The following is a 12493-nucleotide window of genomic DNA, read 5'->3' on the forward strand; positions in this document are numbered from 1 at the left end:
TACAAGACAAACTAAAATATTTTGTCAACAAAATACAATTATTAACTTTTTTTAAATAAAATAATGGCATTTTTTAATCATTAAAAATATAAGCATTTTTGAGTTTGACTCCAAACACATCGCTAAATACAGCTTAGTTCAAAACATAATAATAAATCATTTCTGAACATTAACTCTCAGACATTATTCACCCTTTTCTCATGGTTTCGCAAAATAATCCATAAAAGTATAATGTCATATTTCTAATAGGGGCTGATTGTAACGCAGTGTTAACACACACTCCATCTGCTGCTCGTGTCTTCTGCTGTTAGATCAGCATTAAACAACATCTCAACTGATAAATAACAGATAGAAGATTACAATAATATCAGATTTGTCTTATTTAAATAAACACGAAAAACAGAAATGAAAACTAAACTTAAGTAAGACATTTACTTTTGCTATGGTTAAATGCATGTTCAGTGATATCTTCCAGAGATTTTTTAATTTTGCCGCTATTTTTTCTCTAAATAATGTTGAAATGGCAACTGGCAAATACACTGAGTTTCGTAATTCTGGCGTGTGTGGAAAGGGTTAAAACATGCGCGTTACAACTAACCCTGCGTTTGTGCCCCACGAAAATTTCACATTTAAATAAATCTATAGTGTTTGGTCATATCTAAATATTTATTAAAATGCAAAACTGCAATACTTTTTTGAGCAACTAGATTAGATGCATGTATATTGATTAAAGAGCCATAAAGGCACCAGTGGGTAATGGCATAACAAATGGAAATTATTATTTTTCGAGCCACAAAATGACTCTAATTTGCCTCTTTGAATAAGAATTCTCTATTTTAACCTTAATTAATATACTAATTGTAATATAACTGATAAAAATATTAGAAGAAAAAATATTTTAAGTGGTCATTAATGGACCATATCTATTGCACAAATAGTAGCCTATTTAGTACCAAAATATCTCAAAATATTCAATAAATATTATTGAACTAAAATATAGAACATTTATTCAATTGAAAAATAGTTAAAGCTACACTGTGTATAATTTTTTTAGTGTCCAATGTGGACGAGGTCGAACTGGAAGCCATGTTAATCTTGGACTAAATCGGCCACCGTAGGAGTTAAAACGAAATCGGAATTGAGAGGAACAGAAACTAATATTCACTGGATGGTATTTTCACTGTGTGATATTTTCCCACATCTAGTGGTGAAAAGGTATATGACCATACAGTGAATACCACCAAACTGCTGAAATTTGGCGATTCAAACTGCTGAATCGACTCACTGATTCATAATGCTTCAAACCGCTGAATCGACTCACTGATTCATAATGCTTCAAACCGCTGAATCGACTCACTGATTCATAACGCTTCAAACCGCTGAATCGACTCACTGATTCATAATGCTTCAAACCGCTGAATCGACTCACTGATTCATAACGCTTCAAACCGCTGAATCGACTCACTGATTCATAACGCTTCAAACCGCTGAATCGACTCACTGATTCATAACGCTTCAAACCGCTGAATCGACTCACTGATTCATAACGCTTCAAACCGCTGAATCGACTCACTGATTCATAACGCTTCAAACCGCTGAATCGACTCACTGATTCATAACGCTTCAAACCGCTGAATCGACTCACTGATTCATAACGCTTCAAAGCTTCATGATGCCGTGTTTTGAAATCGTCATCACTATATAAGTCGTTATTTAGGTTTTTTTTTGCGCACAAAAACTATTCTCGTCTTCATAAAGTTATTGTAGAGCCGCTGTAGTGAGATGGACTTTGTATCGACGTCTTTAGTGTCTTTTAAGGGTCTTGAGAGTGTAAAGTTGAGCCAATGGAGGCCTTTCAGAGCATCAGATTTACACTAAAATATCTTCATTTGTGTCTGAAGATGAACGGAGGTCTGACGGGTGAGTAATTAATGACATAATTTACATTTTTGGGTGAACTAACCCTTTAAGTTGGGCAACCTGAAAGCGTGAGAGTTGGCAACCCTGTGTGTTGGAGTGAGTAGTGCTCAGATCAGGGAATATCTCTGAGTTTATGACCCAGTTTTCTGGGATGGCGATGTGCATCTCTGCGTGAGATACGAGGCTTGTGCTCGTCACCTTGAGACGTTGCGCGAAGGCACAGCTTTGACTAGAATCGCAGATAATCTCAAGTACACAAGGGCAAAACACAAACACCTGCTGGAAGAGGGGTCCGTGACGAAGAGATGCGTTTATTATGAGAGATATTACACATTTACAGCGATAGGAGTGTGAAAAACGTGTTGAAAACACAGTAAACTTGGTTTGGTTCCAGAAGTGCAGCAGATCTCATGACAAAAGAAAATCCTGGGTTTTTTTAAATTATTTTTCTGGATTCCATTGTAATGGTTAAATTACATTTTAGTAGGGCTGTCAAAAGAGTAATCGCGATTAATCGCATCCAAAATAAAAGTTTGTGTTTACATAATATATGTGTGTGTACTCTGTTAATTATTATTTATATATAAATACACACACATTCATGTATATATTTAAGAAATATTTGCATACTGTATATACAATTATATAATCTCTAATATATAGAAATATAAATGTTTTATATATAAAAATATAAATATATACATACTTGTGTGTGTATTTATATATAAATAATAATTAACAGAGTACACACACATATATTATGTAAACACAAACTTTTATTTTGGATGCGATTAATCGCGATTAATCTTTTGACAGCCCTAATAAATATAAATATTTTATATAGAAGTATAATAAAAATTTCTTAAATATATACATGCTTGTGTGTGTTTTGATATATAAATAATAATTAACAGAGTACACACACATATATTAAGTAAACACAAACTTTTATTTTGGATGCGATTAATCGCGATTAATCTTTTGACAGCCCTAATAAATATAAATATTTTACATGTAAAAATAATACAATTTTCTTAAATATATACATGCTTGTGTGTGTTTTGATATATAAATAATAATTAACAGAGTACACACACATATTATGTAAACACAAACTTTTATTTTGGATGCGATTAATCGCGATTAATCTTTTGACAGCCCTACATTTTAGTAGTCAAAAGGCAATCATTTTAAAGGGGGCATAACACACAAACTTTCACTGTTGTTAGTTGCGCTCAAATCATCCTTGTTCACATTACTTAAAAAACTCATGTAACTAAATTTACTTCGATTTACTGAGTTGTTTCTACTCAAAATGAGTATTGTCAGCTTTACTTAACAAGTGTTTGTTCGGTCAACTTAACATCGCTGAGTGAAACGAACTAACTGGGCAGTGGATCTGTAGTTCCCAGCATGCTTTGCAAGTGACTGCATTAGGTAAATTTAGGGATTAAAGTGTTATTTTATCTTTTTCAGTAAAGGGAAAGATGTTGTTAGTGTTATGTGCAGTTATGTTGGACATTGAGAGGAGTTTCTGTCATTTTGTGGTTAACATTATGCAGAAGAGCGGTGTCTGCGCTGGGAAAAATGACTCTGTGGGGTTGTAATTGTAACAAAAATATATATTTTCAACAAATAAATCTATGTTTGGTACTTCACTTAATATTATGAGTAACTTATTTAATATAATATTGTTGTAAACACATGTTTTTTACAATTAAATGGAGCGTGTATTATCAAGAGTAATGTTTACTAGGCTTTTTAGATGTGTGCCTTTTCGAGATACTTTTTAAGTAACATTTATTTAAAAGTCTAAACAAGTGGATTTGGCTGTTGCAAAAACACAAATGTTCATGACAGACGCCATTTTGATGAGTGACAGGACTGAATTTGCTCTGCTGGCAACCCAACGACACTAAAAAATGTAAGAATGATATAAAATATGAACTGTTCAATGATTTGATGCTTAGCAAGGATAAAGCTAAATGTTTGTATTGATAAATACTTAAATTTGCCTTGAATTACAAGGCTAACGCTAACAGGCTAAAGCTAAATTGCTGAATAAAGTCGTTATTTTTGTTTGTTTTTTTGTTTGAAATCACGTGACTTTGGCGATCCAAACTGCTGAAATCACGTGACTTTGGCGATCCAAACTGCTGAAATCACGTGACTTTGGCGATCCAAACTGCTGAAATCATGTGACTTTGGCGATCCAAACCGCTGAAATCACGTGACTTTGGCGATCCAAACCACTGAAATCACGTGACTTTGGCGATCCAAACGGCTGAAATCACGTGACTTTGGCGATCCAAACCGCTGAAATCACGTGACTTTGGCGATCCAAACCACTGAAATCACGTGACTTTGGCGATCCAAACGGCTGAAATCACGTGACTTTGGCGATCCAAACCGCTGAAATCACGTGACTTTGGCGATCCAAACGGCTGAAATCACGTGACTTTGGCGATCCAAACCGCTGAAATCACGTGACTTTGGCGATCCAAACCACTGAAATCACGTGACTTTGGCGATCCAAACGGCTGAAATCACGTGACTTTGGTGATCCAAACTGCTGAAATCACGTGACTTTGGCGATCCAAACCGATGAAATCAAGTGACTTGGGTGATCCAAACCGCTGAAATCACGTGACTTTGGCGATCCAAACCGCAGAGATCACGTGACTTTGGCGATCCAAACTGCTGAAATCACGTGACTTTGGTGTTCCAAACTGCTGAAATCACGTGACTTTGGCGATCCAAACTGCTGAAATCACGTGAATTTGGCGATCCAAACTGCTGAAATCACGTGACTTTGGCGATCCAAACTGCTGAAATCACGTGAATTTGGCGAATCAAACTGCTGAAATCACGTGACTTTGGCGATCCAAACCGCTGAAATCACGTGACTTTGGCGATCCAAACTGCTGAAATCACGTGACTTTGGTGTTCCAAACTGCTGAAATCACGTGACTTTGGCGATCCAAACTGCTGAAATCACGTGACTTTGGCGATCCAAACGGCTGAAATCACGTGACTTTGGCGATCCAAACGGCTGAAATCACGTGACTTTGGCGATCCAAACTGCTGAAATCACGTGACTTTGGCGATCCAAACGGCTGAAATCACGTGACTTTGGCGACCCAAACTGCTGAATCACGTGACTTTGGTGATCCAAACTGCTGAAATCACGTGACTTTGGCGACCCAAACTGCTGAAATCACGTGACTTTGGCGATCCAAACTTCTGAAATCACGTGACTTTGGTGATCCAAACGGCTGAAATCACGTGACTTTGGCGACCCAAACGGCTGAAATCACGTGACTTTGGCGACCCAAACTGCTGAAATCACGTGACTTTGGCGATCCAAACCGCTGAAATCACGTGACTTTGGCGACCCAAACCGCTGAAATCATGTGACTTTGGCGATCCAAACTGCTGAAATCACGTGACTTTGGCGATCCAAACGGCTGAAATCACGTGACTTTGGCGACCCAAACTGCTGAATCACGTGACTTTGGTGATCCAAACTGCTGAAATCACGTGACTTTGGCGACCCAAACTGCTGAAATCACGTGACTTTGGCGATCCAAACTTCTGAAATCACGTGACTTTGGTGATCCAAACCGCTGAAATCACGTGACTTTGGCGATCCAAACGCCTGAAATCACGTGACTTTGTCGATCCAAACAGATGAAATCACCTGACTTTGGCGATCCAAACCGCTGAAATCACGTGACTTTGGCAATCCAAACCGCTGAAATCACGTGACTTTGGCGATCCAAACCGCTGAAATCACGTGACTTTGGCGATCCAAACGGCTGAAATCACGTGACTTTGGCGACCCAAACTGCTGAAATCACGTGACTTTGGCGATCCAAACCGCTGAAATCACGTGATTTTGGCGATACAAACCGCTGAAATCACGTGACTTTGGCGATCCAAACAGCTGAAATCACGTGACTTTGGCGATGCAAACGGCTGAGATCACGTGACTTTGGCGATCCAAACTGCTGAAATCACGTGAATTTGGCGATCCAAACCGCTGAAATCACGTGACTTTGGTGATCCAAACTGCTGAAATCACGTGACTTTGGCGATCCAAACGGCTGAAATCACGTGACTTTGGCGATCCAAACGGCTGAAATCACGTGACTTTGGCGACCCAAACCGCTGAAATCACGTGACTTTGGCGATCCAAACGGCTGAAATCATGTGACTTTGGCGATCCAAACTGCTGAAATCACGTGACTTTGGCGATCCAAACGGCTGAAATCACGTGACTTTGGCGACCCAAACTGCTGAAATCACGTGACTTTGGCGATCCAAACGGCTGAAATCACGTGACTTTGGCGACCCAAACTGCTGAAATCACGTGACTTTGGCGACCCAAACCGCTGAAATCATGTGACTTTGGCGATCCAAACGGCTGAAATCACGTGACTTTGGCGACCCAAACGGCTGAAATCACGTGACTTTGGCGATCCAAACTGCTGAAATCACGTGACTTTGGCGATCCAAACGGCTGAAATCACGTGACTTTGGCGATCCAAACAGCTGAAATCACGTGACTTTAGCGACCCAAACAGCTGAAATCACGTGACTTTAGCGACCCAAACTGCTGAAATCACGTGACTTTGGTGATCTAAACTGCTGAAATCGCGTGACTTTGGCGATCCAAACTGCTGAAATCACGTGACTTTGGTGATCCAAACGGCTGAAATCACGTGACTTTGGCGATCCAAACGGCTGAAATCACGTGACTTTAGCGACCCAAACAGCTGAAATCACGTGACTTTAGCGACCCAAACTGCTGAAATCACGTGACTTTGGCGATCCAAACGGCTGAAATCACGTGACTTTGGCGACCCAAACCGCTGAAATCACGTGACTTTGGCAATCCAAACTGCTGAAATCACGTGACTTTGGCGATCCAAACCGCTGAAATCACGTGACTTTGGCGACCCAAACGGCTGAAATCACGTGACTTTGGCTGAATGTATTCTCGATTTCTCCCCCTGAGATTTTGTTCATGTTTCTTCCTAAAACTGAAAGTGTTCCAGACCTGTAGTTGCTGCGACTCCTCCTGTCGGTCTGAGGTCAGATGTGTCCTTCAGTCAGCACAACACCATGATAACACAGTAAACAGCTGATAGAGGACTCACACAACACAACCAGACGCTCCTCGGCTTTCTGTCTCACTGTGTGTGTGTGTGTGTGTGTGTGTGTGTGTGTGTGAGTGTGTGTGTGTGTGTGTGTGTGTGTGTGTGTGTGTGTGTGTGTGTGTGTGTGTGTGTGTGTGTGTGTGTGTGTGTGTGTGTGTGTGTGTGTGTGTGTGTGTGTGTGTGTGTGTGTGTGAGTGTGTGTGTGTGTGTGTGTGTGTGTACGGCCTCCTGCTTTAACCCTCTGGTGCTCTTTGGTCATTTCTGACCGTAAAATGTTCTGTTTTGAAATTTGAAAAATCACAGCTTCATCGGAATGATATGAAACTTGGTGAATTTTCTAGCATTAGGTTTGTAAACACACACAAAAATTGGGGTCATGATTCGAGCATGCTAATTGGTTGTAAAAAAAAAGTAGCGTTCATTGTCTTCTATCATAAATGACCGACCATAGGAAATGAATGGGAAATCTGCAAAAACACAAAAATTCACTGAATATTTGTGTGTACAATCTACAAATCGGCCTTAATGCTGAAAAAAAGTACACAGCAGTAAAGGGGTGACACTCTAAAACATCAAGAGTGTGATATTGACACACACTCACACACACACACTTATACACACACACACACCTATGAAAAACTGAACCTATGAACCACATTTGGAATTTTTTTAAATCACAGCTTCATCAGAATGATATGAAACTTGGTGACTTTTCTAGCATTAGGTATGTAAAAACACAAAACAATTGGGGTCATGATTCGAGCATGCTAATTGGTCGTAAAAAAACACTCCCACTTGTGCTCTTCGGTCAAAAATGACCACCATAGGAAATGAATGGGAAATCTGCAAAAACACAAATTCACAGAAAAAATCTATATTTCTAACAACAACAAAAAATCTAAAACTTTATAATAGAGATTTTTAAATATATATTCAAATCCATCAAAAAAAAAAATAATTAAATGTGTTCAAAAGAGAACTAGTGAATTCTCAAGCCTCTCCACAGAGACCTCTAGTGGTTACACACATGGTTGCAGGATTTCTTAAATAATTCCAAAAGAGGCGCTAATCTGCCTTCAAAAAAATATATATATATTTTGAAGGCCTAGTCTCTATTTTAACCTGAAATACTGCAATAATTAAAAAAAAATGTTTTTAAATAATTTTCAATGGCAAGAATAGATCATAATTATTGCATAAATATTAAAAAATACCATCAAATCATCTCAAAATAGAAAAGTAAAAAGAAAAAATATTATTGAAGAAAAATAAATTGCATTGGTTTTACTGGGGTGGAGGAAGTTTAATTTTTAGGTGTCTGGTCACTTATGACCGTGAAGATGACCAATGCAACCCCTAAAAGAAGAGCAGCAGAGGGTTAAACAACAGTTGCATGCATAATATTTAACTATATGCGAGTTTTTCACTGTAAAATCCAACAGTTGTTCTTACTAAGACTTTTTTAGTCAACTTTACTTAATGTCCAATCATTTGTTGAACTTACTTAAAACAATTAAGTAATCTGAACTATTTGCATGCTATGCCTTCGTTACTTAGAAAACTCAAGTAAACATTACTTGACTGGTTTGAGCACCATTTTGGGCGGGCAAAGTGTTTTCGAGGCGGGCAATTTTGTATAGACTTTTCACTCATTTCCTCCACTTCCTCTCACCATAATTGTGATCAGTGTTCCCTATGGTTGGGCACTTGGAACTTCATTCATATTATAGTAATTAACTTCCTACTAATGCAGCAATGCTACTAGAAATCATAAACTGAAAAAAATTGTTATGGCCCGATTAAATTAAGCATAATTAATTTGTGCTCGTTTAAATAATTTAAATGTAGTTTTTTTATTGTAATTAAAAAAATGTATTGGTTTTATGGGAATTGCATGTGTTTTTGTTTAAATTGAGATCAAATAAATTGATTGCGACCACTTACGATAAAATTTTTTTGTAAATTCAGCGAATAATTTTTTTCAGTGTAGTTGTATGATATCAAAAGAAGGGAAGTACACTGAAAAAAAAATATTATGGCCCGATTAAATTAAGCATAATTAATTTGTGCTTGTTTAAATAATTTAAATGTAGTTTTTTGACCTTAATTTAAAAAAAATGAAATGGTTTTATGGGAATTGCATGTGTTTTTGTTTAAATTGATAAAATAAATTGATTGCGACCACTTACTATAAAATTTTTTAGTAAATTCAATGAATTATTTTTTCAGTGTAGTATATATATATAAAATATTTCTCCATTAATGATATATAACGTAACTATATTTCATGTCAAATAATGATCTTTTTTTAAAAAAAATTGCTAATATTTATGGCATAACCTTTTAATTGGGTTGATATAATCCCTCTATATTTGACACAATATAATTTGACCATGCATGAGTGTGTCACACACACACTTCAACATTCAGCATGCAAAACACAACAATAGTAACAAGGATTTTTTTTCTTTAATTATTATTAATAAGACCTTTATTTGATTTGCTGTCGTTATTGTGGTTATACTGACAAAAGACAAATAGTAAAATAAAGCCAAAAATAGTACATTTTTTAATTAATTTATTAATGCCGCAATGCACTCTGGGAGTACACTTCCTCAGATCCCAGATAGAATTAAGTTGACAAAACTTAAACTTAAGTAAGTAAGTAATGCTTACTTAATTGAATTAAGGCAACGGGTTTGCACAATTTAATTAAGTAAACTGAACAAATGAGTTTTTACAGTGTATATACAATAAACGTATGTGTCACAAAGTTATTATTTTATCTAATTTTGTGTGTTTTATTTATACACTTTAAGTGATGTAACACTACACTCAAGAAAATAACTTGTAGGAATAACTTTTATTTTAAGTAAATTTCACTTCTACCACAATGTTAAGTTCAATATATTCATTATATCTAATTTCACATATTAAGTCAAATCTACTTAAATTAGTTAGATTTACTTAACTTATCACTCAAATAACATTGAATTTAATCACGCTTTTAAAAATGTATGTTTTACTTCTAAGTAGCTTTAAGTAAATAATGCAATAGATATTATTATATCTATATAATATAAGTACGTGATACTCATTTAAACTTTAATACTTGAAAACACATTCAATAGATTATTTTAGTGTGAATGTGTCATTTTGAGTAGAAAATGAACTCCAAATGTCCCAAAATGGCAAGTTAATAAACCTAACAATATAAATTATGATAAAACAGTGTAAATACAGCTGGAAAAATCAACATTATTATGATCGAAGCCCCAGTTCGTGATGGAAACACCACACTGTAAAAAAAAAAATCCCCATAATATTTACGGTAAAAAATGGCTGGTTGCCAGAACTTTACTGTAAAAAATACGGTAGCAATATTTTCGATTTTACGGGACTTCATTGAACTGTCTATTTTACAGTTCATAACACGTAAATAATTACGTGTACACTATAAAAATCTACGGTAAATTAACGGTAAAAATCATACTTCATTAACAGAAATAATGTTAAATGACCAACCTATTGAAATACTAATATCTGTACCTTTGACGCATACTGACAACCACCAATCACAGTGGAGATGAGAGTCACATGATCAATCAAACCTTATTGTTAGGGATGTTCTTAAGGTTTTCTGCGATGCTAAAGACGCCGACAGCCGTTCCTTTTGAAGAAACTCGAGTCAGTCACACGCAGGTCAAGTCTGGTATTTCCAAATCATTTGCTCAGTGAAGCCGAGGTCTGATCTTTGGCTGAGTCTGTGTGTTTCTGTGTTTCAGTCGCTCTGTTTATTCAGAATGATAAGCCATGATGGACGTCCAGTGGCAGCTCAGGTCAGAAAACACTGACCATCCACACCAGAGCCAACGCTAAACTAACACACAGATATACACTGAGCCAAACGAGTGTTCGGTTCCTTTAAAGAGATAGTTCATCTTTTATCCATCATAAAAGTGCATCTGTCTATCGTAAAAGTGCATCTATCCATCATAAAAGTGCATCTGTCTATCATAAAAGTGCATCTATCCATCATAAAAGTGCATCTGTCTATCATAAAAGTGCATCTGTCTATCATAAAACTGCATCCGTCCATCATAAAAGTGCATCTGTCTATCCTAAAAGTGCATCTGTCTATCATAAAACTGCATCCGTCCATCCTAAAAGTGCATCTATCCATCATAAAAGTGCATCTGTCCATCATAAAAGTGCATCTATCCATCATAAAAGTGCATCTATCCATCATAAAAGTGCATCTGTCTATCATAAAACTGCATCCGTCCATTCTAAAAGTGCATCTGTCTATCCTAAAAGTGCATCCGTCCATCCTAAAAGTGCATCTGTCTATCATAAAACTCCATCCGCCCATCCTAAAAGTGCATCTGTCTATCCTAAAAGTCCATCCGCCCATCCTAAAAGTGCATCTGTCTATCCTAAAAGTGCATCCGTCCATCCTAAAAGTGCATCTGTCTATCATAAAACTCCATCCGCCCATCCTAAAACTGCATCTGTCTATCCTAAAAGTGCATCCGTCCATCCTAAAAGTGCATCTGTCTATCATAAAACTCCATCCGCCCATCCTAAAAGTGCATCTGTCTATCATAAAAGTCCATCCGCCCATCCTAAAAGTGCATCTGTCTATCCTAAAAGTGCATCCGTCCATCCTAAAAGTGCATCTGTCTATCATAAAACTCCATCCGCCCATCCTAAAACTGCATCTGTCTATCATAAAAGTGCATCCGTCCATCCTAAAAGTCCATCCGCCCATCCTAAAACTGCATCTGTCTATCGTAAAAGTGCATCTATCCATCATAAAAGTGCATCTGTCCATCATAAAAGTGCATCTATCCATCATAAAACTGCATCCGTCCATCCTAAAAGTGCATCTGTCCATCATAAAAGTGCATCTGTCTATCATAAAACTGCATCCGTCCATCCTAAAAGTGCATCTGTCCATCCTAAAAGTGCATCTGTCTATCATAAAACTGCATCCGTCCATCATAAAAGTGCATCTGTCTATCATAAAACTGCATCCGTCCATCCTAAAAGTGCATCTGTCCATCCTAAAAGTGCATCTGTCCATCATAAAAGTGCATCTATCCATCATAAAAGTGCATCTATCCATCATAAAACTGCATCCGTCCATCCTAAAAGTGCATCCGTCCATCGTAAAAGTGCATCTATCCATCATAAAACTGCATCCGTCCATCCTAAAAGTGCATCTGTCTATCGTAAAAGTGCATCTATCTATCATAAAACTGCATCCGTCCATCATAAAAGTGCATCTGTCTATCATAAAACTCCATCCGCCCATCCTAAAACTGCATCTGTCTATCCTAAAAGTGCATCCGTCCATCCTAAAAGTGCATCTGTCTATCATAAAAGTGCATCCGTCCATCCTAAAAGTG

The 12493-nt window shown here is 37.1% G+C and overlaps 1 protein-coding gene across 3 annotated transcripts in view; it reads right to left on the minus strand.

The window, feature by feature from the left end:
* Positions 1-10947, minus strand: part of fig4a (FIG4 phosphoinositide 5-phosphatase a) — a 128352-nt gene extending 117405 nt beyond the window's left edge. Inside the window, exon 1 of one of the 3 annotated variants that reach the window (XM_079830466.1) lies at positions 10632-10947. The gene's annotated coding sequence lies outside the window, so the exon portion shown is untranslated. Of the gene's footprint in view, positions 1-6982; positions 7025-10631 lie in introns of those variants that run through there. The other 2 variants (XM_079830467.1, XM_079830468.1) reach the window with 2 other exon arrangements.
* Between the last annotated feature and the right edge of the window lie 1546 nt (positions 10948-12493).

This window comes from Gobio gobio (assembly GCF_949357685.1).
Source record: "Gobio gobio genome assembly, chromosome: 12".
In the NCBI taxonomy this organism is placed as follows: domain Eukaryota; kingdom Metazoa; phylum Chordata; class Actinopteri; order Cypriniformes; family Gobionidae; genus Gobio; species Gobio gobio.